We start from the raw sequence: 22,680 nt of genomic DNA on the forward strand, positions 1-22,680 counted from the left end.
CACTAGTATTCAACATAGTTTTGGAAGTCCTAGCCACGGCAATCAGAGAAGAAGAAGAAATAAAAGGAATACAAATTGGAAAAGAAGAAGTAAAACTGTCACTGTTTGCAGATGACATGATACTATACATAGAGAATCCTAAAGATGCCACCAGAAAACTACCAGAGCTAATCAATGTATCTGGTAAAGTTGCAGGATACAAAATTAATGCACAGAAATCTATGGCATTCCTATACACTAATGATGAAAATCTGAAAGAAAAATTAAGGAAACACTCCCATTTACCATTGCAACAAAAAGAATAAAATACCTAGGAATAAACCTAGCTAGGGAGACAAAAGACCTGTATGCAGAAAACTATAAGACACTGATGAAAGAAATTAAAGATGACACCAACAGATGGAGAGATATACCATGTTCCTGGATTGGAAGAATCAATACTGTGAAAATGACTATACTACCCAAAGCAATCTACAGATTCAATGCAATCCCTATCAAATTACCAATGGCATTTTTTATGGAACTAGAACAAAAAATCTTAAAATTTGTATGGAGACACAAAAGACCCCAAATAGCCAAAGCAGTCTTGAGGGAAAAAAACAGAGCTGGAGGAATCAGACTCCCTGACTTCAGACTATACTACAAAGCTACAGTCATCAAGACAATATGGTACTGGCACAAAAACAGAAACATAGATTAATGGAACAAGATAGAAAGCCCAGAGATAAACCCACGCACCTATGGTCAACTAATCTATGACCAAGGAGGCAAGGATATACAATGGAGAAAAGACAGTCTCTTCAATAAGTGGTGCTGGGAAAACTGGACAGCTACATGTAAAAGAATGAAATTAGAACACTCCCTAACACCATACACAAAAGTAAACTCAAAATGGATTCGAGACCTAAATGTAAGACCAGACACTATAAAACTCTTAGAGGATAACATAGGAAGAACACTCTTTGACAGAAATCACAGCAAGATCTTTTTTGATCCACCTCTTAAGAGTAATGGAAATAAAAACAAACAAATGGGACCTAATGAAACTTAAAAGCTTTTGCACAGCAAAGGAAACCATAAACAAGACGAAAAGACAACCCTCATAATGGGAGAAAATATTTGCAAACAAATCAACGGACAAAGGATTAATCTCCAAAATATATAAACAGCTCATGCAGCTCAATATTAAAGAAACAAACAACCCAATCCAAAAATGGGCAGAAGACCTAAATAGACATTTCTCCAAAGAAGACATACAGATGGCCAAGAAGCACATGAAAAGCTGCTCAACATCACTATTAGAGAAATGCAAATCAAAACTACAATGAGGTATCACCTCACACCAGTTAGAATGGGCATCATCAGAAAATCTACAAACAACAAATGCTGGAGAGGGTGTGGAGAAAAGAGAACCCTCTTGCACTCTTGGTGGGAATGTAAATTGATACAGCCACTATGGAGAACAGTATGGAGGTTCCTTAAAAAACTAAAAATAGAATTACCATATGATCCAGTAATCCCACTACTGGGCATATACCCAGAGAAAACCATAATTCAAAAAGACACATGCACTTCAATGTTCATTGCAGCACTATTTACAATAGCCAGGTCATGGAAGCAACCTAAATGCCCATCGACAGATAAACGGATCAAGAAGATGTGGTACATATATACAATGGAATATTACTCAGCCATAAAAAGGAACGAAATTGGGTCATTTGTTGAGATGTGGATGTATCTAGACTGTCATACAGAGTGAAGTAAGTCAGAAAGAGAAAAACAAATATCGTACATTAACGCATATACGTAGAACCTAGAAAAATGGTACAGATGAACTGGTTTGCAAGGCAGAAATTGAGACACAGATGTAGAGAACAAATGTATGGACACCAAGGGGGTAAGCCACAGGGGCAGGGGGGTGTGATGAATTGGGCGATTGGGATTGACATGGATACACTGATGTGTATAAAACTGATGACTAATAAGAATTTTTTAAAAAATGGAAGGGAAAAAAGGGGAGCCTCTGATAGGTTGCCATTCTCATCAGAGTATAACTTACACCCACACATTTTTTCTCACTTTTATGAACATATATATAAACACACACACACACACACATATACATATAGTATATAGTATAATACACACACTATAACCTCTTCAATAAATGCACAAGAACATTATACTACAAGGGTTTTTGTTTTGTTTTAGTGTGATTTTTTACCCTTTATATTTGTCTTCATTCCCTACCCAAATAATTCACTTCCCTGAATAGATAATCCATTTAAACAACCTAACACTTCCTTGTGTATTTTGCTCCACCCTAACTCAGTCATATTAAAATAATTTATATGCACACATAGCTAGGGACTATATACTTTTCTACATCTTTTTTCCATTCACCAGTACCTCATGCATATCCTTCCAATAAGATTCTTTTTAATGGCTGTGTAATATTCCCTGATATGGTACAATTTAGTCTCCCAATGATTTACATTTACTTCATTTCCCATATTTTGTCACCAGGAAATAATGATGCAATAAATATGCTTGCTAATATATCCTTAAGTACTGGCCTTTTAATTTCTATGGAACAAGTTTCCAAAAGTGAAACCATTGGATCAAAGAGTATATATATTTTTAATGTTAATAGGTCTTGCCAGATAGATTCCCAAAAAGCTGTAACAACTCCTATTTACATTAAGAATGGATGAGAGCCCTTCCTCCTCTCAGTCCCAATCTTTTGCCAAGAATCAGATTTATTTACATATTTATTTGCCAATTTGGTAGGTATGAAGTGAAATTTCATTATTCTAGCCAAATATATATTTTTTTATTTTATAACTTCTAGTTTTGAGTCTGGTTTAGGTGATTTCTCCCTCCTATCCCCTGTATCAGTGTTTTTCAAACTGTGGGTCATAAAATAAATGAAATAGATAATACTTTTTAATTATATGGAATAGAATATACAGTAAAGGCACCACACACAGTAAAGGTAAGCAATGTTCTCTAAGACTTGTTTCATTTTTTATATATGCATATGTTCTGGGTCATAATGTAAAATACATAAAATATTTATTATGCACCTAGGTCCATAGGTTTAAAGACATAACCCTAAAGTGTATAATGTAGTTACTAGATTTTCATACAAGATAATTCATTCTTCACATTTAAGTTTTATATCACCTGGAATTTACTTCTACGAGTGGTATAGGAAAGATCCAATTTTATTTTCTTACAGATGTATAGTAAGTTGTGTCAATATCATCTATTAAAAACACATCCTTGGGCTTCCCTTGTGGCGCAGTGGTTGAGAATCTTCCTGCTAATGCAGGGGACACGGGTTCGAGCCCTGGTCTGGAAGGATCTCACATGCCGCGGAGCAACTAGGCCCGTGAGCCACAACTGCTGAGCCTGTGCGTCTGCAGCCTGTGCTCCGCAACAGGAGAGGCCGCGATAGTGATAGGCCCGCGCACCACGATGAAGAGTGGCCCCCACTTGCCGCAACTAGAGAAAGCCCTCGCACAGAAACTAAGACCCAACACAGCAAAAATAAATTAATTAATTAATAAACTGCTACCCCCAACATCTAAAAAAACACACATCCTTGCTACTGAGCCCGCATGCTGCAACTACTGAAGCCCAAGTGCCTAGAGCCCGTGTTCCACAAGAGAAGCCACCTCAATGAGAAACCCACGCACCTCAACGAAGAGTAGACCCCACTCGCCACAACCAGAGAAAGCCCATGCACAGCAACGAAGACCCAATGCAGCCAAAAAACAAAAAAACAAAAAAATAAAAGCACGTCCTTTCCCACTGACCTGAAATACCAATTTTGTCATATATTAGACTCTCATTTATATAGGAATCTATTTACAAATCTGTTCTGTTCAACTATTTGTCTATTCCTATGTTAATGCCATAACGATTTTTTTAAATTAATTAATTAATTAATTTTTATTTTTGGCTGCACTGGGTCTTTGTTGCTGTGTGAGGGCTTTTTCTAATTGTGGCGAGCGGGGCTACTCTTTGTTATGGTGCACGGGCTTCTCATCGTGGTGGCTTCTCTTGTTGCGGAGCACGGGCTCTAGGCGCGCGGGCTTCAGTAGTTGTGGCACGCAGGCTCAGTAGTTGTGGCTCGTGGGCTGTAGAGTGCAGCCTCAGTAGTTATGGCGCACAGGCTTGGTTGCTCCGCAGCATGTGGGATCTTCCCGGACCGGGGCTAGAACCCATGTCCCCTGCATTGGCGGGTTCTTAACCACTATGCCACCAGTGAAGTCCAGCCATAATGATTTAAATTCAGTGGCTTTACAGAATGTTTCAACATCTGAAAAGGAAGCTCCCTTTACTTTGACTACTCTTTTTCAAAACTTTATCAGCTATTCTCAGGCATTTACTCTTTTATATAAAAGTTAAGATGACTTTATCCAATTAAAGAAAAAAACCTTGCTAAAATTCTAATTGAAATTGCTTATGCATGTTCCCAGTTTTATCTTCTATGGCCACTTTCCCACCCCATCCTCCAAGCTATGACCCAAAGAACCACTGATGATTGCTCAAAACCGACAAGTTTGTTCATACTCTATATTACTGTTCATGCTGTTCCCCACCTCTTTCCACCTTATGAAGTCTTCACACTTCAAAGCACAGCTCAAATGTCCTCTTTGGTAAAACTTTTTTTGACTCCTCCGGTCACCCCTCTTCACCAGCTCTGAGTGCCTACTACAGGCTATTAATATTAAGCTTCACGTTTGGTTATTCGTTAGCTTTATAAAGATATCTTCACCACAAGTGTGTCAACCTTCTTTTTGAGGGGAAACCTCACTTCCTGAATCTTTGAGAAGTCCTTGGCACACAGTGAATACTGAATGTTTCAGAATGCCAAGGTTTATCAATGGGAAAAAGGAAGATGTTAGAAGGTGTTCCATTTATGCCACTGAAGGAAGTCCAAAATTTTGCATGCTGTATACATATAAAAATTGAAAATGTCCATTTGCTTTAAGCTATTTATTAGTATTAAAAAAGTAGTTGGATGGTTTTCAAATATTCAAGGAATACTTAAATAATATTTAGTGGCCATTTCGGATAATACATTGTTGGAGGGAAAAAAATGTTGTAAGAAAAAAAAAAAAGACAAGCTAGCTCTCAAACTCCACTGTATACATAAGAATCATTGGGGGGGGGGCGCCTCTGGTTTAAAATGTAGATTTCAAAACTCCATCCCCAAAAAGCTCAATTCTGTAGGTCTGGGTTAGGGCCTGGGAATTTGCATTTTTAAGAAACAGCTACCACCCTTCCCAATTTTGAAGTAAAGACAGGAGTATCGGGCTTCCCTGGTGGCGCAGTGGTTGGGAGTCTGCCTGCCGATGCAGGGGACACGGGTTTGTGCCCTGGTCCGGGAGGATCCCACATGCCATGGAGCGGCTGGGCCCATGAGCCATGGCCGCTGAGCCTGCGCGTCCGGAGCCTGTGCTCCACAACGGGAGAGGCCACAACAGTGAGAGGCCCGCGTACCGCAAAAAAAAAAAAAAAAAGTTAAAAAAAAAAAAAGTCAGGAGTATCTTCCTTGAAAAAACACTATGAAAGACCAATCAAAACAGGATTAATAGCTCTTAAATTCTTAAAATTTTTTAAAAAGTTTTTAAATATAAGAGATTTAAATTCTTCAAATCTATTAATGTTTAAACGATTACATGGAAGAAAATGAAATAAATGCTTCAAGAAACATGTAAGGTAGGGACTTCCCTGGTGGCCCAGTGGGTAAGACTCTGCGCTCCCAATGCAGGGGTCCTGGTTTCAAACCCTGGTCCAGGAATCAGATCCTGCATGCATGCCGCAACTAAGAAGTCCGCATGTCACAACTAAAGACCCCACATGCCCCAACTAAAGAGCCCACGTACTGCAACTAAGACCGAGAGAGAGAAAAGGTTGAACTAAAATATTTAACACATGTAACAGAAAAACATAGCTGCTAAATTTCAACAAAATGCATAAAAGACAAAAAATAATAAGACAAAGATGTACCTTATAATTACAGTTGTCCCTTGGTATCCACGGAGGACTGGTTTGAGGACCCTCCAACAATACCAAAATCACAGATGCTCAAGTCCCTTATATAAAAGTATGTGGCATATAACCTATGCACATTCTCCCATATACTTTAAATCATCTCTAGGTTATTTATAATACCTAATACAATGTAAGTGCTATGTAAATAGTTCTAATTACAATATAAATGCCGTGTAAATAGCTGCTTACATACAGCAAATTCAGGTTTTTCTTTTCGGAACTTTCTGGATTTTTTTTCCCCAAATATCTTTGATTCATGGTTGGTTCAATCTGCAAATGCGGAACCCACCAACAGAAAGGGCCAACTGCAGATGCAAATTAAACAATGAAGAGAAAATAAACATTGGAAACAAACATTAAAAAAAAAAAACACAAATTAACAAAGGCATTATTTTGTAAATATTAAACTAGCAAAATGATTAGGAGGTAAGGCCAACAGGACACACTCAAGAGTTTAGGGCAATGATTTTCAATTTAAAAAAAAAAAAAAAAAGGACTGCCCCCACCCAGGGTATTTTGGAAATATTAAGTGCACTTTTGGTTAACGCAACGACTGGGGCATGTTACTGGTATTTATGGGTAGATCCAAGATATCTAGACATCCTGTAACCCAGGTAACAGTCCTGCACAATGAATAATTTTGCTACATTTCACCTGACTTTCTAATGTCTGCCAGAAAATCATTCTGTTCTTAATTGTCTAAGGCTAAAAATCTAACTTCATTTTACTCATAAATACAAAATATTTTGTGCTATTTTAATATACACTTAATTTTCCAGTAACACAATTAACCATGCAAACCGAGGAAAGATTCAACTTTTTTATGTTTGGAACCTTACCATACCAAGAATTGTTCACCATTTCAGAACAATCACATCACCAAAGGCCATACCTTTTGTGGTGTCTGAGTTGCTAATACCACACACTGCTGTCAGGAACACAATCCCAAGAACTACATGCTACTTACTTAGCCCTTATTTCAAATGTCAAATATAAAGTGCCATATTACTGTCTTACTTTCTCAAGTTATAAGTAGACACAAGCATCTGACCATTTTGTTATGTCCTCTAGTATAGCTCTACCTGAGCATTTTTACCGAAATACCAATTTTATTGGAAGGATAGTAATTTATGGTTATCATTTGTTATTGTTAGTTTCACAGATTTTTTTAAAATTCTATGTGTTGGTCGGTTATATATTATCTGTTAATTTCAGGATACTGAAGCAGTCATTACCAATATTAGGTCTGGGAAGGATGAAAACCTCCAGTCTAGGAAACCAAACATGGGGTGAAGTGGGTAGGGTGCACACTGGGGCAAATTAGAGAATTAAGGTTCTCTTTAAAGGACACAATCACTACTCAGCCTTAGCCAACTATTACCTTGAAGGAATGTAGACCCAGTGTTGCCTGATAATCCAGTTTTTCAAGAGACACAGAAAATCTGGACATCTCTGTGAAGTCCACTCTTTAAATGTTAGCAACTAATTCAAGTTTTAAAAAAAAACAGGATGTAAGCTAAAAAGAACTCATCTATGGGTCACTTTACGCCTCTGATCAAAGATAAAGGCATATGCTAGTTTTGGTAACTGAATTAGCATGATTCTTGTGGAGGGAAGGTAGGGAGGCATACACTATGAATGAGACATTGCTGCCCTGAAAGTCACCCTAACCCGCCTCTGATCCAGGGTCTGGGCTTATTACCCAACTATGGAAGTCCTATAACTTCATTTTGTTTCATGTTTGTTGCTGTTAGGAAAAAAAAAAAAAAAAGATGAGGGCAGAGTGTAATGTCACAGATTTGGCAGGGTAAGTCCCATTGGGTCCAGTTTTGTCAGTGGCCAGCCTAGTCTTAAACACACAAATAAGAGCCTCCTCTTGCTGTTGCACCTCAAGCTGTCCAAAGCAACCCAGAGATCTCAAAGAACATCTGTAGTTTCAAGAACCAGAATTGTTTCACAGCCTAGGTCCTCCTGGGCAAAGATGTTCATATGTGCATCAACCTTTCAGGATAGCACCATGGTAAAACCCTGCTGGGCCTTGATTGCCTAGTCCACTTGCCATGGAATTGTTTGTAGCTCTATCCTGCCGATAAATTGACACACCTGTAAGGCACCTCAGGCTAATGCCTAACCATTCACCCAAGGATAGCACGAATGTTTTGCCAATACACAGTGGGAGACATAGTAATATCAGGTGCTTTGACCCAGTAATACCACTTAATTTATCCTGATAAACAACTCAATAGAAAAATGCACAAGGCATTCATTCACTGTAGTATTATACATAAGATGGGGAAGTGATCAGAATTTAACTGTCCATCAATAATGGAATACCTTCACAATTAGGGCATATTAACTCTATATACTATGATGTAGCCATTACACACAGAGATGAGAAGCATGAAAACAAATAGGAGACTGGTTAAGAGCCAGGACTCTGGAACTAGACTTCTTAGATTCAAATCCCGGTTCCACCACCTGCAAGTTGGAAAATCCTGCAAAAGTTGCTCTACCTCTGTGTCTGAGCATCCTCATCTGTTAAATGGAGATAACAGTAGGATAACAGCCTACTTTGGAGTTGTGATCAGAAAACCAATACATGTAAGATGTTTGGTCCTATCTAGTCCAAAGTAAGCAATCAACAAACAATAGCTCTTATGGAGGAAGAGTACTATGAATCCTCAGATTGGAGATTTGAAATTAACTTAGTAAAAACTGAGGGCAGAGAATGAGAGAAAGTTTAACTTTATCATAGGAATAATACAACAGGAACTGAATTCCTATTAAGGAAATTTGATGGAAGTATCTAAGACAGGCTGAAGGGAAAGCAGACTCCAGTGTCTCTAATATATTGAGGACGGGGAGGGCAGGAAGGATGGGAACATTGCAGGGAGGGCTGGGCACTGTGGTGAGATACTGAAGTCAGACGGCTGAGAGCTTTGGCTGCTGTGTTAGGATCCTGTGAGTCTCCTTCCCAGCTAGGCTCTGTTGGCTATCAACTTGAGCTGCGAGCAGAGAAGCCTCCACTTTCAATACTCCAGAAGTGATAGGAGGAAAGCAAAGATGACAGTGCTACCCTGCAGATCACTTAATCTCCTTCCCAACTCTGCATGTATCCATTTTCTAGGTAATCTCTGGATGTTTCTACTATCAGGTCACTGTGTGCTGGGTAACAGTTTATGACTTGTAGGTACTACCACAAAGTAACATGAAGGTTTGGTCTAATTGTCAAACTACCAAAATGATCAATACAGTGGTAGACACACTAAGACCACAGCTTGGCATTAATTACATCAATTAACTCAACCAATATTTATTACATGCCTTCTTTACACCAAGCACAGGGACTATAATAATGAATAAACATCATCCTTGCTCCCAAGGAGCTTCAAATCTAATTACAGAGAACAGTTTTTTTTAACTTTGTAAATTCGTACAGCAGTCATTTCATTAAATAAACATTTATTAAACACCTGCTATGTGTCAGGTATTGTCCTAACATGTAGGGAAGCAGATATGAACAGGACACAATGGCTGCCCAAGAGAAAGTTTCATAGTGAAGAACAGAAATCCATGATGAATAAATCCATGATACAGCAGTATTCAACATGGTAACTGAGGTGATGAGTTACGAAGGTGGCATCCTACAACAGAAAAACTATTGCAGATCTTGCTTGATAACAATGTACCTTTGCATAATTGATCATTTTCAAAGAGCTTTCACATGTTATTTCATTTCAGTTCAATAACAAGCCTAGAAATTTAAGCAAGACAGATGTCACTAGCCTCTACAACTTGCTCAGGGTCACATCAAGTAACAGTAGAGCTGGGACAAGAAACTCCACCTCTTGCCTCGAAGTCCAATGCTCCTTCTTTTGTTCTGACTCGGTACCTCACTATATGACCTTGGACAAGTCACTTGGCATTTCTTTGTCATAGTTTCCTCACCTGTAAAACAGGGAGAATACCTGCAGTACCTAGCTAAAGTGACTTGGGAAAAGGATCAAATAAAACAACATAAGTCAACATACTTTGAGCTGTACAAATGCAAGGTACACACTATCAGGCATGCCTTGTTTCTCTTAGGAAAAATAGGGTACAGGGTGCCAAAACACTGAATAAATGAACTGAGTAAATAAATGCTGGATTTTAAGGTGCATAAGTGCATTCAAGGTCATCCATATAACCTTTACAACTAATAAAGGCACAAGGAACATATTTCATATTTCTGTTGTAGTCCTATTGACCCCCAAGGCAAATATCAATCAAGCTTGGCCAAAAAGGAATGTATTCACCTGTGCACCAGATTCTGTTAAGGATCCTATCAAACACCTGAGTTACAAGAAAGGGAGACAGGTTCTGCCTGCATTCTTGAACCCCAAAAGTGAAAACAGGTAGTTTTTGCTAGTCTGTCCAAAAAAGTATGGATACCCTGCCTGCTCCCACCTCCACCACAGCTCTCATCTTTTATGCCTCAGACTTGCTCTAACACAGCAGCCATAACCACGTGTTACTTAAATTTAAATTAAATTATAAATTCAGTTCCTTAGTTAAACTAGTCACATTTCAAGTCTTCAATATCACATGTGGTTAACTGCTACCACATTAGACAGTGCAGATATAGAACAGTTCCATCATTGCAGAAATTTCTATTTGACAGAGCTGCCTTAGATACTACACTTTTACTTTTATTACAACCCTGACTAGACTATAGATTCCTGAAGGAAAGGGGCAGTGTCTTATTTATCTTAATATCCCCAGTTTATATAGCAAAGTACATGTCATACTACAAGCACTCATTATATATCTAACTTAATATCTCAAACATAGCAGACTACTCTGTCCACTTCCCCCATCCCCAACACACACACACACACAACAACAACAAGAAACAAGACATCCTCTCACATGAGGGGCATGAGGGTGGAAAGGGATACTGAGTCCAGAGGAAGGAGACCTGCATTCTATTCTTAGATGTGCTACAGCCAACCATGTAGTCTTGGGCAGGTTACCTATTTTCTGCATCTAAAACTTAAACTCCACGTACCTTAATTCTAAAACGTTTAATCGTCTTGCACCAAAGAAAATCATGTATTCTATCGAAAAGCCCTTTACACATGTCAGGGAACACATCTGCTAACACTGATGGGTACCTCAAATTAAAAAGAATCCATTTCTAGGTCTCAGGCTATCATGATTAGAGTCATTTTTGGTCTCTAACTGAGCACGTGTAGTTTTTCACCTTTTCTGGGGGATCAAACTAGAGACTTAAACCTCAGGCTTGAAGATTGAGTTTCTTCCATGTGCTAAGGCCAGAACTGGATACTCTGCCCATATCTGATCAGAGAAACAAGGGCAAGTTTCTTGAGTATCTGAATTTAACATAAATTATCCCATCAGTTTCTACATTAGCCTTAGCCTAAAATTTGAGTAAATAGTACAAAACAGAACCAAGAAAACTCTATAACAATCTGTATGATGTAAAGAATGTCATTACGTGAAATGTGTTTCTTATTCAGTCCACATACTTTACCATATTTAACTACTACTGAAAATCTTTATTGTCCAAAAACCTCTTCATAATGACCTTCACACACATACTCACTCAATCACTTTTATAAACCTTACATGGTTTTAAGACCAGCCAAGAACAAAGATAATCTGAATTACCAGGCTGCCTTCCTTTATAATTTGTAAATATGTTGGGCAACAGCAGTTCAGGCATTCTGTAATAAATATATACTAAGTTTGTCAATTCCTCTGACATCAAGGTTTTAATCTTTATTAAGTACTTCTTAAGTCATCCCTCCTAGTAACAGGATGAACTACTACCAACAGCACTTCCCCCTACTAGTATTTACCAAGTACCAGCAAGGTAACAACATTTAGTGGATGACAACTAAACGCTAGTTTGGACAGCATAGTGTTTAGTAGGGAACACATGCAAAGGCCTAAGGGCAATAAAAAGGTCTCCATTACAGAACTGATTGTATCTGACTATGATAGAACTATATAATATAAAGCAACAAGGCTTCCCTGGTGGCACAGTGGTTGAGGGTCTGCCTGCTAATGAGGGGGACACGGGTTCGACCCGTGGTCTGGGAGGATCCCACATGCTGCGGAACAACTAGGCCCGTGAGCCACAATTACTGAGCCTGCAAGTCTGGAGCCTGTGCTCCGCGACAAGAGAGACCGCGATAGAGGCCTCAGCACCGCGATGAAGAGTGGCCCCCACTTGCCGCAACTAGAGAAAGCCCTCGCACAGAAACGAAGACCCAACACAGCCATAAATAAATAAATAAATAAAATTTAAAAAGAAAACATCATGAAGTCTTACTATATGACACCATATAGTAAGAAGTCATTAATTAAAAAAAAAATCAACCAATGTTGACTGCACATAGTTAGTTTTCCCTAGTGTCTCGTCAGTTCTAAGAACTCAATGTGTTTATTTAACTGCTGGATGGAAAAGTTAACGAACCTAACTAGAGTATTTTCAAGCAAACAGAACAAAACTCTGTAGAGCAAGAACTACCAAACACCTTTTGCAAAAGTGGAAATAGAGAAGAACCGATTTGCAGCATGCAGTCTGTGACATAAAAGGGACACAAACATTCCATTCAGTAAAACCTTTGTGAGTCTGTATGTCAAAGAACTGGGAGGAATACAGAGATGAGAAAACATGGCTCAAGTCGATCACAATCTAATAAAACACAGAAATACAACACAGAAAAATCACTGGTAAATTCCATTATGATGATGCTAAAGAGCAAACGGGAAAGACCCAAGGTGGTTGGAAGCAAGAGGTGTGAGGGTCACAGAGGCTTCTTGAATGCTGGGAGTTATGCAGCCAGAGGTGGGAAGAAAAGACTATGTTTATGTGTGTAAGAAACAGCAGAAGGGTGTGTGTCTGGGCGGAGCAGGGAGAAAACACAGAGGACAGGCTAGGCAGATAACAGCATATTCAAACAAGACCCAAAGATCAGAGACACTATAACCATGAGTACTGTGTATCCAGGAAAATTGCAAACTAACAGTTTTGCATGAGATGGACCTTTAAAAGGTCCAGCTGACTCAAATCCTGCAGAAAAAGTTACTTCCCACCCCCAACAGGCTTTCACAAGGTGTAGTAGTCCGTGGGCCTAATGAAAAGGTCTCTGCAGGTGGAAACTGCATTTTAAACAAACTCCCAGAAAATTCTCCTACACACTTAAACTGGAGAAACACCGAAACGTTTTACTGAGATGCAGAATTATCTACGGTAGCAGTTCCCAAACTTTGCTGCACACTGAATTCATGTGGGGATCTTTAAGAAATACTGCTGTCTGGTTTCCCCCACCGACCCCACTCCCAAACACGGTGATTTAATTGGCCTGGCTCTGCTACCTGGGCATCAGGAATCTTTAAAAGCTGCCCCAGGTGATTTCTACGTGCAGCGAAGTTGGAGAGCCACTGACCTAATTGTTAAGAACTTGAATCTCGAGTCAAATTTACCAGCTCCGTGACCTTGGGCAAGGAAGTCACCTAACCATTTAGGGCCTCAGTTGCCTCGTCAGTAAGATGGGGATAATCATCCTCCCGTACCGGGTTGTTGTGAAGTTAAGATGGGGTGAACGTAACGGTCTGGCACAATGGCCGGCGTATAGTAAGCGCTTAACAAGGGCTAGCTGTTTATTCTCATTATTAACTCTTCCTCCTCCGACAGTCACCGTGCAACGGGCAGCATCGTCCCAAAGGGCGACAGCCACTCGACCAACCTTTCTGCTGGACCAGATTCTTCGCCAGAGTTGTCTAGCTCCGCTCCAGACCCGCCCCCTCCCCCAGGCTGCCAGGAAAGAGCTTCGCCCGGCCGGGGCAGCTCTCAAGGGCCACCCCGGGTTTGAACAGACCCGACAGAAGCCTCCGACTCCACAGCCAAGCTGCCCCGGACCCCGTGGGTCCCCCCCAAAAATGAGATGCGCTTCCGAAGGGCCCTTGGAGCCACCAGGGCCGAGAAACAAGGCTTAGCCATCCCTAGACCGCCCGGAGGGGAGGAGAGGGGAGGGTCCGGTCGCGACGGGGAGGGCCGCCCGGTTACCTGAGGCGACGGGCGGGGCCCGCATTGCTGGGGCGGGCGCCGCCGCCGCCGCCGGCCGCACTCGGCCTTCCGCCTCACGCCACCCGCGCCATAGGCCCGGCGCTTTCGCTGCCCCGGCCGGCTGTCTTCAGGCGGTCGCTCCGTCCACCCGTCAGCGACTCTCCCAGGGCGCCCGGGTCGACGAAGGCCACTCGGGCCGGCCGGCTAGGCTCTGCTCAGGCAACTTCCGACTGCCAGGGGCAGCAGCGTCAAATAACTCCCCGAGCCTAGAGGATCACTGCGCGTGCGCGGCGCGCCTGATCAGAGGCTTGTGTGGGGCCGAAGCGGCGGCGTCAAATAATTCCCAAGACACGGAGCCGGAAGCTGCGCGTGCGCAGCTATCCCAGATCGCCGCGCGCGGGGTATAGTCCCGCCTCCCTTTCCGGAGGAGCAGGAGGGGTGAAGTGACGGACTCTCCTACTCCATCGCAACACAGGCGTGAAGGCGGTCCACATGCGTCCCTACGAAACAGTTGGGACTCTGCGTGTTTTTGATGCGGACGGAGTAAGGGTCTTCTCTGCAAGATTCTGGCTCCCACTCAGGTTCTAAGAATTTCTCACACCAGTACAGAACCCTTCCTTTGAAATGTTGTCCTTTACCCGCCGCCCCCTTATATTGATAGCATTATGAGCAATGTTCAATTCCAGGCCAGATGTGTGTTACAAAGATGAATCGGACATCAGATTCAGAGCCTGTCATTAAGGAGCTGAGTCTGATATAGGCGATAAGACATTATTAATAGTAGTAATAATAGCAAGAGCTACCGGTTTGAGCACCTACAATGCACCACACATTTCGTAAACAGTACCACTTCCAATCATTTGGTTTCAGCTTCAACGAAGAAAATGATAAATACCATTAGAGAGATACAGCTCAAGTCCCTTGGGAGTGTAAAGGAGGAAACTTGGGCTGAGAAAGAAGAGGAGGGAGAACCTGGCCTTGAGACTGTCCTTGATATTCAGAGAGGAAGGGATCAGGGTAGTAGTGCTGAAGTCACGGTGTCTGAAAAGAGCAGAATGGAGCAAAGAAGATGCTGACTCCTCCTCCTTACCCTCAGTTAGAAGAGACCATGGAGGAAGGAGTGACAAAGGAACTGGTATCCTCATGGAAAAAAAAAATAAGAGTGTTTCCTCAATATTTTGTCTCCTCCCACACACACACACACACATACATACCCAGGAAAGGAGAGAAAAGGAAAAGAATGTTCCAGGACAAGAACAGGCTATATCCAGGATACTTTGTGGATCGAAGCAATACATTTCAATTAAACGTAGTGTGGCACATGTTGTAAGAGGCTCTCAATATTTCTTCCAATCACTTATCCCTTGCTTTTCCAAACTACAGAGGCTGGAAAGCAAAGCACACAGTTCCCACCTTCCCTTGCAGCTAGAAGTGGCAATAAGACAAAGTCCTGGCCAATAAGATGTAGGCAGAAGTCCCAAGGGACAGCTTCCCTTCCAGAATAAAAAGGAACTCTTTGGAAGTTTGTGACCTTCACCCTTCCCCTACTTCATGCTTGGAACTAAGGCACAACACCCGGAGGTGCAGCAATCACCTTGAGACCATGAGGAGGATTGTGCTAAGGAAGATGAAATAAAAGAACAAAAGAAGTCTGGTTCTTTAGGTCGTACTCAAGCCCCTGCACAAACCCTGGACTGCCTTCCTGTTTTATGAGGGGGAAAAAAAATCTTTTTTAGACCACAGTTTGTCAAGTTACCTGTTACATTCAACCAGACTCATTCCTAACGTAATAAATATGGAACATGTGTAATATGTCAGACAGGTAAGGAGCTGATAATGGAGGTGATGGCTTAGAAGAGCAATAGGTGATGGGAACTGGAAAAATGACAGACACAGAGGACTGGGAGGCTGTCAAAGCTTTTAGGGAGATGATGAAAGTACATCTATCTCCCACCTGATGACTTTAATTGACTCCTGAAAATTCTGCCTCTAAGTGAAAAGCTGATAAATGAAAAAAATACATATTTCCATTAATTTTTTAAATTTTTATTTATTTATTTTTGGCTGCATTGGGTCTTAGTTGCTGTGCACAGGCTTTCTCTAGTTGCAGAGAGCGGGGGCTACTCTTTGTTGTGGTGCGCAGGCTTCTCATTGTGGTGGCTTCTCTTGTCATGGAGCACGGGCTCTAGGCGCATGGGCTTCAGTAGTTGTAGCACGTGGGCTCAGTAGTTGTGGCTCACGGGCTCTAGTGCACAGGCTCAGTAGTTGTGGCGCACTGGCTTAGTTGTTCCGCAGCATGTGGGATCTTCCCGGACCAGGGCTCGAACCCGCGTCCCCTGCATTGGCAGGCAGATTCTCAACCCTGCGCCACCAGGGAAGCCCTTCCATTAATTTTAATGGGAAAAAGATAGGTGTTCAATTCCAACCCAAGACACCTAAATATTTTTAACAGACAAACATGTAGCAATGGAACAATGGAAACAAAAATCATATAAGCAATAAATAAATAATTTTAAATTAAGAATATGGCTTCTGCAGGGGGGAAGGATAGTTAGGGGGTTTGGGATTGATATGTACACATTGCTATATTTAAAATGGATAACCAACAAGGATCTACTGTAGAGCTCAGGGAGCTCTGCTCAATAATATGTAACAACCTAAATGGGAAAAGAATTTGAAAAAGAATAGATACATGTATACGTGTAACTGAATCACTTTGTGGGACTTCCCTGGCGGTCCAGTGGTTAAGACTCTGCGCTCCCAATGCAGGGGACATGGGTTCGATCCTTGGTCAGGGAACTAAGATCCCACAGGCCACATGGTGTGGCCAAAAGATAAATAAATAAATGAAACTGAATCACTTTGCTGTACACCTGAAAATAATACAACACTGTTAATCAACTATACTCCAATATAAAATAAAATGCTAAAAAAAGAATGTGGCTTCTACATAAAAAATGTAACGTATAAGGACTAATGTACTGACCAAGATGACAAGATTTAATATTAGGTGAGGGGTGGTGGGTGGAGGAAAGATACAAGTGAGCAGTCATTTTTTAAAGGTGATATTATATCTCTGCATATTTTCTTTTCCAATTTTAAAAAATTTTTTCAGTGTTTCTCTTAAACCAACATAAAAATAAAGTTATAACACACACAAACACCTTGAGGGAAAATTAAACATCAGAACACTTTGAAACATATGCGAAAAGTGTGCATGCACAATAGACTGAAGAGACATATGAAATGTTATACAGAATAAAACATTTGGATTCTCCAAACAGGGCACAATTCAAATCTGTTCTACATCGTAAATTCTAACTATAAAAGTAGAATGAAGTGGGGAATTGTCTTCATCTGAAACTGTAGTCAGAATAATCACTTTGTATCATGTACTTAATTACATGTATTAAAAGGTATTGCATTTGAAAAAAGGAAGAAAAGTGGAGCAGTTGTATCAACCTTATGTGGAAGACTTTTTTCCTGAACTGACCTCACCAATATGTATAATCCATCCCCCAGTTCTTCTTACAATGTAACCAACATCTTCCCGCTGAGAGATGGATCCATATTCCCTCTCCTTGAATCTGGTTGGCTGCTGTGACTGTTCTGGCCAATAGGGCAGAAGTAATGCTTGGCGACTTCTGGGGCTAGGTCATAAAGAGGATTCAGCTTCCACCTGGCTTACCCGCTTTTGCAATGCTCACCCTCAGTACCCAGTCACCATACTGGGAGTAAGCTCAGACCACATGAAGAGAGCATGTGGAGATGTTCCAGCTGACAACCTGAGACAACCTGTCTCAGCTGACAACATCAATGGCCAGACATGTGAATGAGGAAGGCTTCAGATGATTCCGGTCCCCAGGCTTCAAGCCAACTCACCTGAAAGCAAGCAAAGCAGAGACAAGATAACCCCAGCCCAAATAGCAGATTCATGAGCAAAATAAATATTGTCATTGTTTTAAGCCACTAAGTTTTGGGGTAAGTTGTGTGGAACCATAGTAAGTGGAACAGTTTTCAAAAGCCATAATTGAGAAGAGTGTTTAACTGCACAGATGTATGAGAGGTATGTCATCTGTAGCCAGTTTTTTTTCCCCTTTTCTTCCTTTTTCAGTTGTGCAGAACTAGCTTGGTGTGGAAAATGGCTGAGAAGATCCACTTCTATTTCTCCTGAACCTAACACAATACTAGCACGGTGTATGTGCTCAAGAAACATTTGTTGGATGGATGGGTGGGTGGCTGGAAGATTCGTTGGCTCAGCACTGAACCCAGTTTCTTGCTGGACCATTAAGTCTTAGTGAATAATATCCAGTGGTAGAGGTAGAAAATATCATTAGATCTAGGTAAGAGGTCCCCTGCCCCAGACCTTGTGCTTCAAATGGTACTGCATTTTGGATTGGTGTTCCCCAAAATTTTCTGAGTGCCTCTCCAGGCCACCAATGCCATCTTGGCCTGGTGCCCCAATCCAGACCAGGCCCCGTGTGGGTCCTGTTGGCCAGAAATTTCTACCTTGAAATCTTCCAAGTCTCACTTCAGTGGTCGGGGCTGGCCAGAGGTGCCGTCTAGGAACAGCTACCCCGTCCCAGACCATGTCCATCCCGGGTGGGTCTCATTCTCCATTACTTTTCTTTGAAGAACTCTTCAACCCTCTATCTTACCCCCACCCCCCTCTCACTTATGTGTGGGGTTGACCAGATGCCCTGAGATACTCCAGGACTCATGTCTTGGAGCCCCATAGCCAGCTCTGATTCCAAGAGGACAGCCAGGCAAGGACCTCACTCTTGCTATCTGATACAGTAGTTCTTTCACCCTTTGTGCAAGATTGGGCTGCCAAAATGGTTTTGGTATGATTCTGATGATTCTCACTCACTTTGGAACCAGGCTAGGTTTAAGACTGTGAGCAACCAACAATCCACTGCAGACGCTTGAGCTGCACGTGTGGACCCAGGTATTGGCTTGCACCTCTCTGTTCAGACCACAGTGCCCCTCTGACCTAGTGCAGCCAGGGACATGGGAGAAAAGGGCGGCAGATGTCCTTTACCCTGTGTGTTCTGCTGTCCCTTCCCCAGCCAGCCCCCAGGCTGGTCACCTCACTCCCTTTGGCAGAAGCGGCCATGCCCGTTTCCTCCAAGGACTTTTGAGATGTTGAGCTGCAAGGCCGATGTGCTCTTTCCATCGATGTACTTTTCATGCCTCCAATCAGTGCAATGACATGGTGCTCTCATCTGTCTTAAGCCATGGAGAACAAGGGATGGATGGATCTTGTATGAAGGGGGCCGCTCTTCTCACTCTGCTCACAGGCCCCTTTCCTGTGATCCCCGCTGGTGTGGTGTGTGGAAGGCAGGACTGTGGTCAGCATTGAAAGCAATCATAATTCAGGAATGCAGTGATTATGGCCTAAAGAGTCCAAGACATGTAGTCGAAAGGAAAGCTTCACTAGTGTTAGCTTAGTCTGAGTGAAGAGAAGACAAGAACCCAAAGTTGAGGTGAGGGTTCTTTTGCCCCTCAAGAGATCTGTCTGGGCAAAGGGGAGCTCTGGGCACAGCTCTGGCCCCTGAGGCTTCTGAGGAGGAGCTGCTACCATCATGACAAGCATCAATTTCTGTACATGAGCCCCTTTGGCAAACTGGTGACACCTACAGACCTCTTCTCAGAGTTGTATTTTTAAATGCATCAAATGAAATATGTCAGATTGCAAGGGAGGCCGATTATATTAAAATAAAGCTATTAGAATATTTTTTAAACCTGCAATATGGTAATATATGTGCCTCTTTAGTAATGCATTAAGTAACAAGATCTAGCAGCAGGTCTTATAAGTACCATAATTTTGAAGTAGTTGTGAACTTGAAAGATGTTTTGAAATGTCTACAACGACTCCAGCATGATGTGAAAAATCCATGATTTGTATTGGCGACAAAGTCAAGGTCACGCTAACATTACTGTGATTTGTTGCTTACATTAACAATTAGAAAACATGCGAAATTTCAGTCAGAGATTAGTGAAAATAAAGATGTAATTTATTCCCATGCAAGTTCACAAACCCTAGGTTAAGAAGCCCTTCAATAAATTCTGATAGACTGACAAACTGTGTGGCAAATTCTAACTCACTCAAAACTATAATCGAGGGGCTTCCCTGGTGGCGCAGTGGTTAAGAATCCGCCTGCCACTGCAGGGGACACGGATTCAATCCCTGGTCTGGGAAGATCCCACATGCCGTGGAGCAACTAAGCCCATGCACCACAACTACTGAGCCTCCGCTCTAGAGCCTGTGAGCCACAACTACTGAAGCCCGCGTGCCTAGAGCCCGTGCTCCACAACAAGAGAAGCCACCGCAATGAGAAGCCTGCGCACCACACCGGAGAGTGGCCCCCGCTCGCCGCAACTAGAGAAAGCCGTGCACAGCAACGAAGAACCAAAGCAGCCAAAAATAAATAAATAAAATAAATAAATTTATTTAAAAAAAAACAAAACTATAATTGTTCCAAAATAGGTAGTATGTAGACCCTTAGAGAGGGACCAATGAGCTCTAGGAGCCAGTAAGGGATTCCCAAGAATAAGTTATAGCAAGTAATCCTATCTGGTTTTTGTGATAGAATCAGAGACTAATAGGTTGGGAAGGCCTGTGTGTAACCATATTATGCCTGAAAGGCCCTTGACCCAAACCCTCATGATATCTTTTTAACTGAGATAAAGAGATGTAAGCTGGACAATAACGCAGTTGGTTGACTGCCTAGCGAGTTCAGTCAGTCTCCAAAGGGTCAAAGCCAAGCTGGAGAGTGTGTTCCAATAGCATCCTAGAGGACTCAGCCCTAAGCTCTGGCTGAACCAACAGTTTCTTGCCGAGACTTGGATGAGAACCTAGAAAACCAGCTGAGCCGATTCTCAAAAGACATGAAGCCCTGAGGCTTGGTGAATACTCTGGATAGCAGAGTCCAAATCCAAAGCGATGCTAGGGAGCCAGAAATAAAAATGAACAGGGCTTCCCTGGTGGCGCAGTGGTTGAGAGTCCGCCTGCTGATGCAGGGGACATGGGTTCGTGCCCCGGTCTGGGAAGATCCCACATGCCGCAGAGCGGCTGGGCCCGTGAGCCATGGCCACTGAGCCTGTGCGTCCGGAGCCTGAGCTCCGCAACGGGAGAGGCCACAACAGTGAGAGGCCCGCGTATCACAAAAAAAAAAAAAAAAAAAAAAAAGAACAGAATTTCTCAAGAAGGAATTTAATGAAGATGGATGCATTGGGGTTGACATACATACACTATTGATACTATGTATAAAATAGATAACTAATGAGAACGTACTGTATAGAGCAGGGAACTACTTAATGCACTGTGGTGACCTAAATGGGAAGGAAATCTGAAAAAGAGGGAATATATGTATATGTATAGCTGATTCATTTTGCTGTACAGTAGAAACTAACACAACATTGTAAAGCAACTATACTCCAATAAAAATTAATTTAAATAAATAAAACCAGAATTGGAAAAAAAAGAATAAAATTAGTTAAAGAGAGAGAAAATATATATTACCAAGAAACAGAATGAAATATTGACTTCAGAGAAAAGACTTGTAATAAAAAGAGAAATACGGTCTTCTCAGCAAATCTAGGCTTTCGTACAGTAGATATGTAAGCATCTCTTTTGTCCCTTTTCTGTTTGTTCATCTCTGTTTTTCTCAGACTTCAATCATAAAAATGATATCACTAGGTAATGTTTAACCTAACTCTTGATTTTTGCTTTACTGAATGTACACAATGCCTTGCCTAACCTGTTGATTCCTTTCCTGGATTAGAAGGAGTAATAGGGCTTCCCTGGTGGCGCAGTGGTTGAGAGTCCGCTTGGCGATACAGGGGACGCGGGTTCGTGACCCGGTCCAGGAGGATCCCACATGCCGCGGAGCGGCTAGGCCCGTGAGCCATGGCCGCTGAGCCTGCGCGTCTGGAGCCTGTGCTCTGCAACGGGAGAGACCACAGCAGTGAGAGGCCCACGTACCGCCAAAAAAAAAAAAAAGAAGGAGTAATAATGAAGAATTAAGTAGTTAAAGAATGACTTACTATCTACCCCTAGCTTCCCCTTGGTAAACTTGCAGGCAGACCACGCGGGCAGGAGAGCATCCAAAGGAAGATCAGAAGTCAGCAGGTCTGCACGCAATGGAAAAATGACAAAGAATATGACCTCCTTGATATTTAACTGCGATTATTTCCCCTTTTTCCCTTTAAAAATTGTCATGGCTGACCAGAATCTTTGGAGTTGTTCTTGGGTCATGAGTCTACTTTCTCCCCAGATTGCTGGCTTTCTGATTAAAGCAACTTTCCTTTCTACCAAAAAAAAAGAGAGTTCAAGTCATGATTGGAAGATGTATTACTCCACATTTACAAAACAATATTGCAAATGATAAATTTAACATGACCAGAAAATAAATCATCATTCTCATTTTCCTGCATACTCTCGGTAAGATTGATATTCGTAGTTCTCATCAATGAGGCACAGTAAAAATCTTTGAGAGAGTCCTTGGAAACCAGCACATAGGGACCACCAC

General features: G+C 41.8%; 1 protein-coding gene across 2 annotated transcripts in view; it reads right to left on the reverse strand.

Moving 5' to 3' along the window:
- RALGAPB (Ral GTPase activating protein non-catalytic subunit beta) overlaps positions 1-14,397 on the reverse strand; it is a 101,788-nt gene extending 87,391 nt beyond the window's left edge. For both annotated transcript variants that reach the window (XM_082645565.1, XM_082645564.1), the window contains exon 1: positions 14,147-14,397. The gene's annotated coding sequence lies outside the window, so the exon portion shown is untranslated. The remainder of the gene's footprint in view (positions 1-14,146) is intronic.
- Positions 14,398-22,680: the final 8,283 nt, after the last annotated feature.

This window comes from Mesoplodon mirus, assembly GCF_964341445.2.
Source record: "Mesoplodon mirus genome assembly, chromosome: 15".
NCBI lineage: Eukaryota > Metazoa > Chordata > Mammalia > Artiodactyla > Ziphiidae > Mesoplodon > Mesoplodon mirus.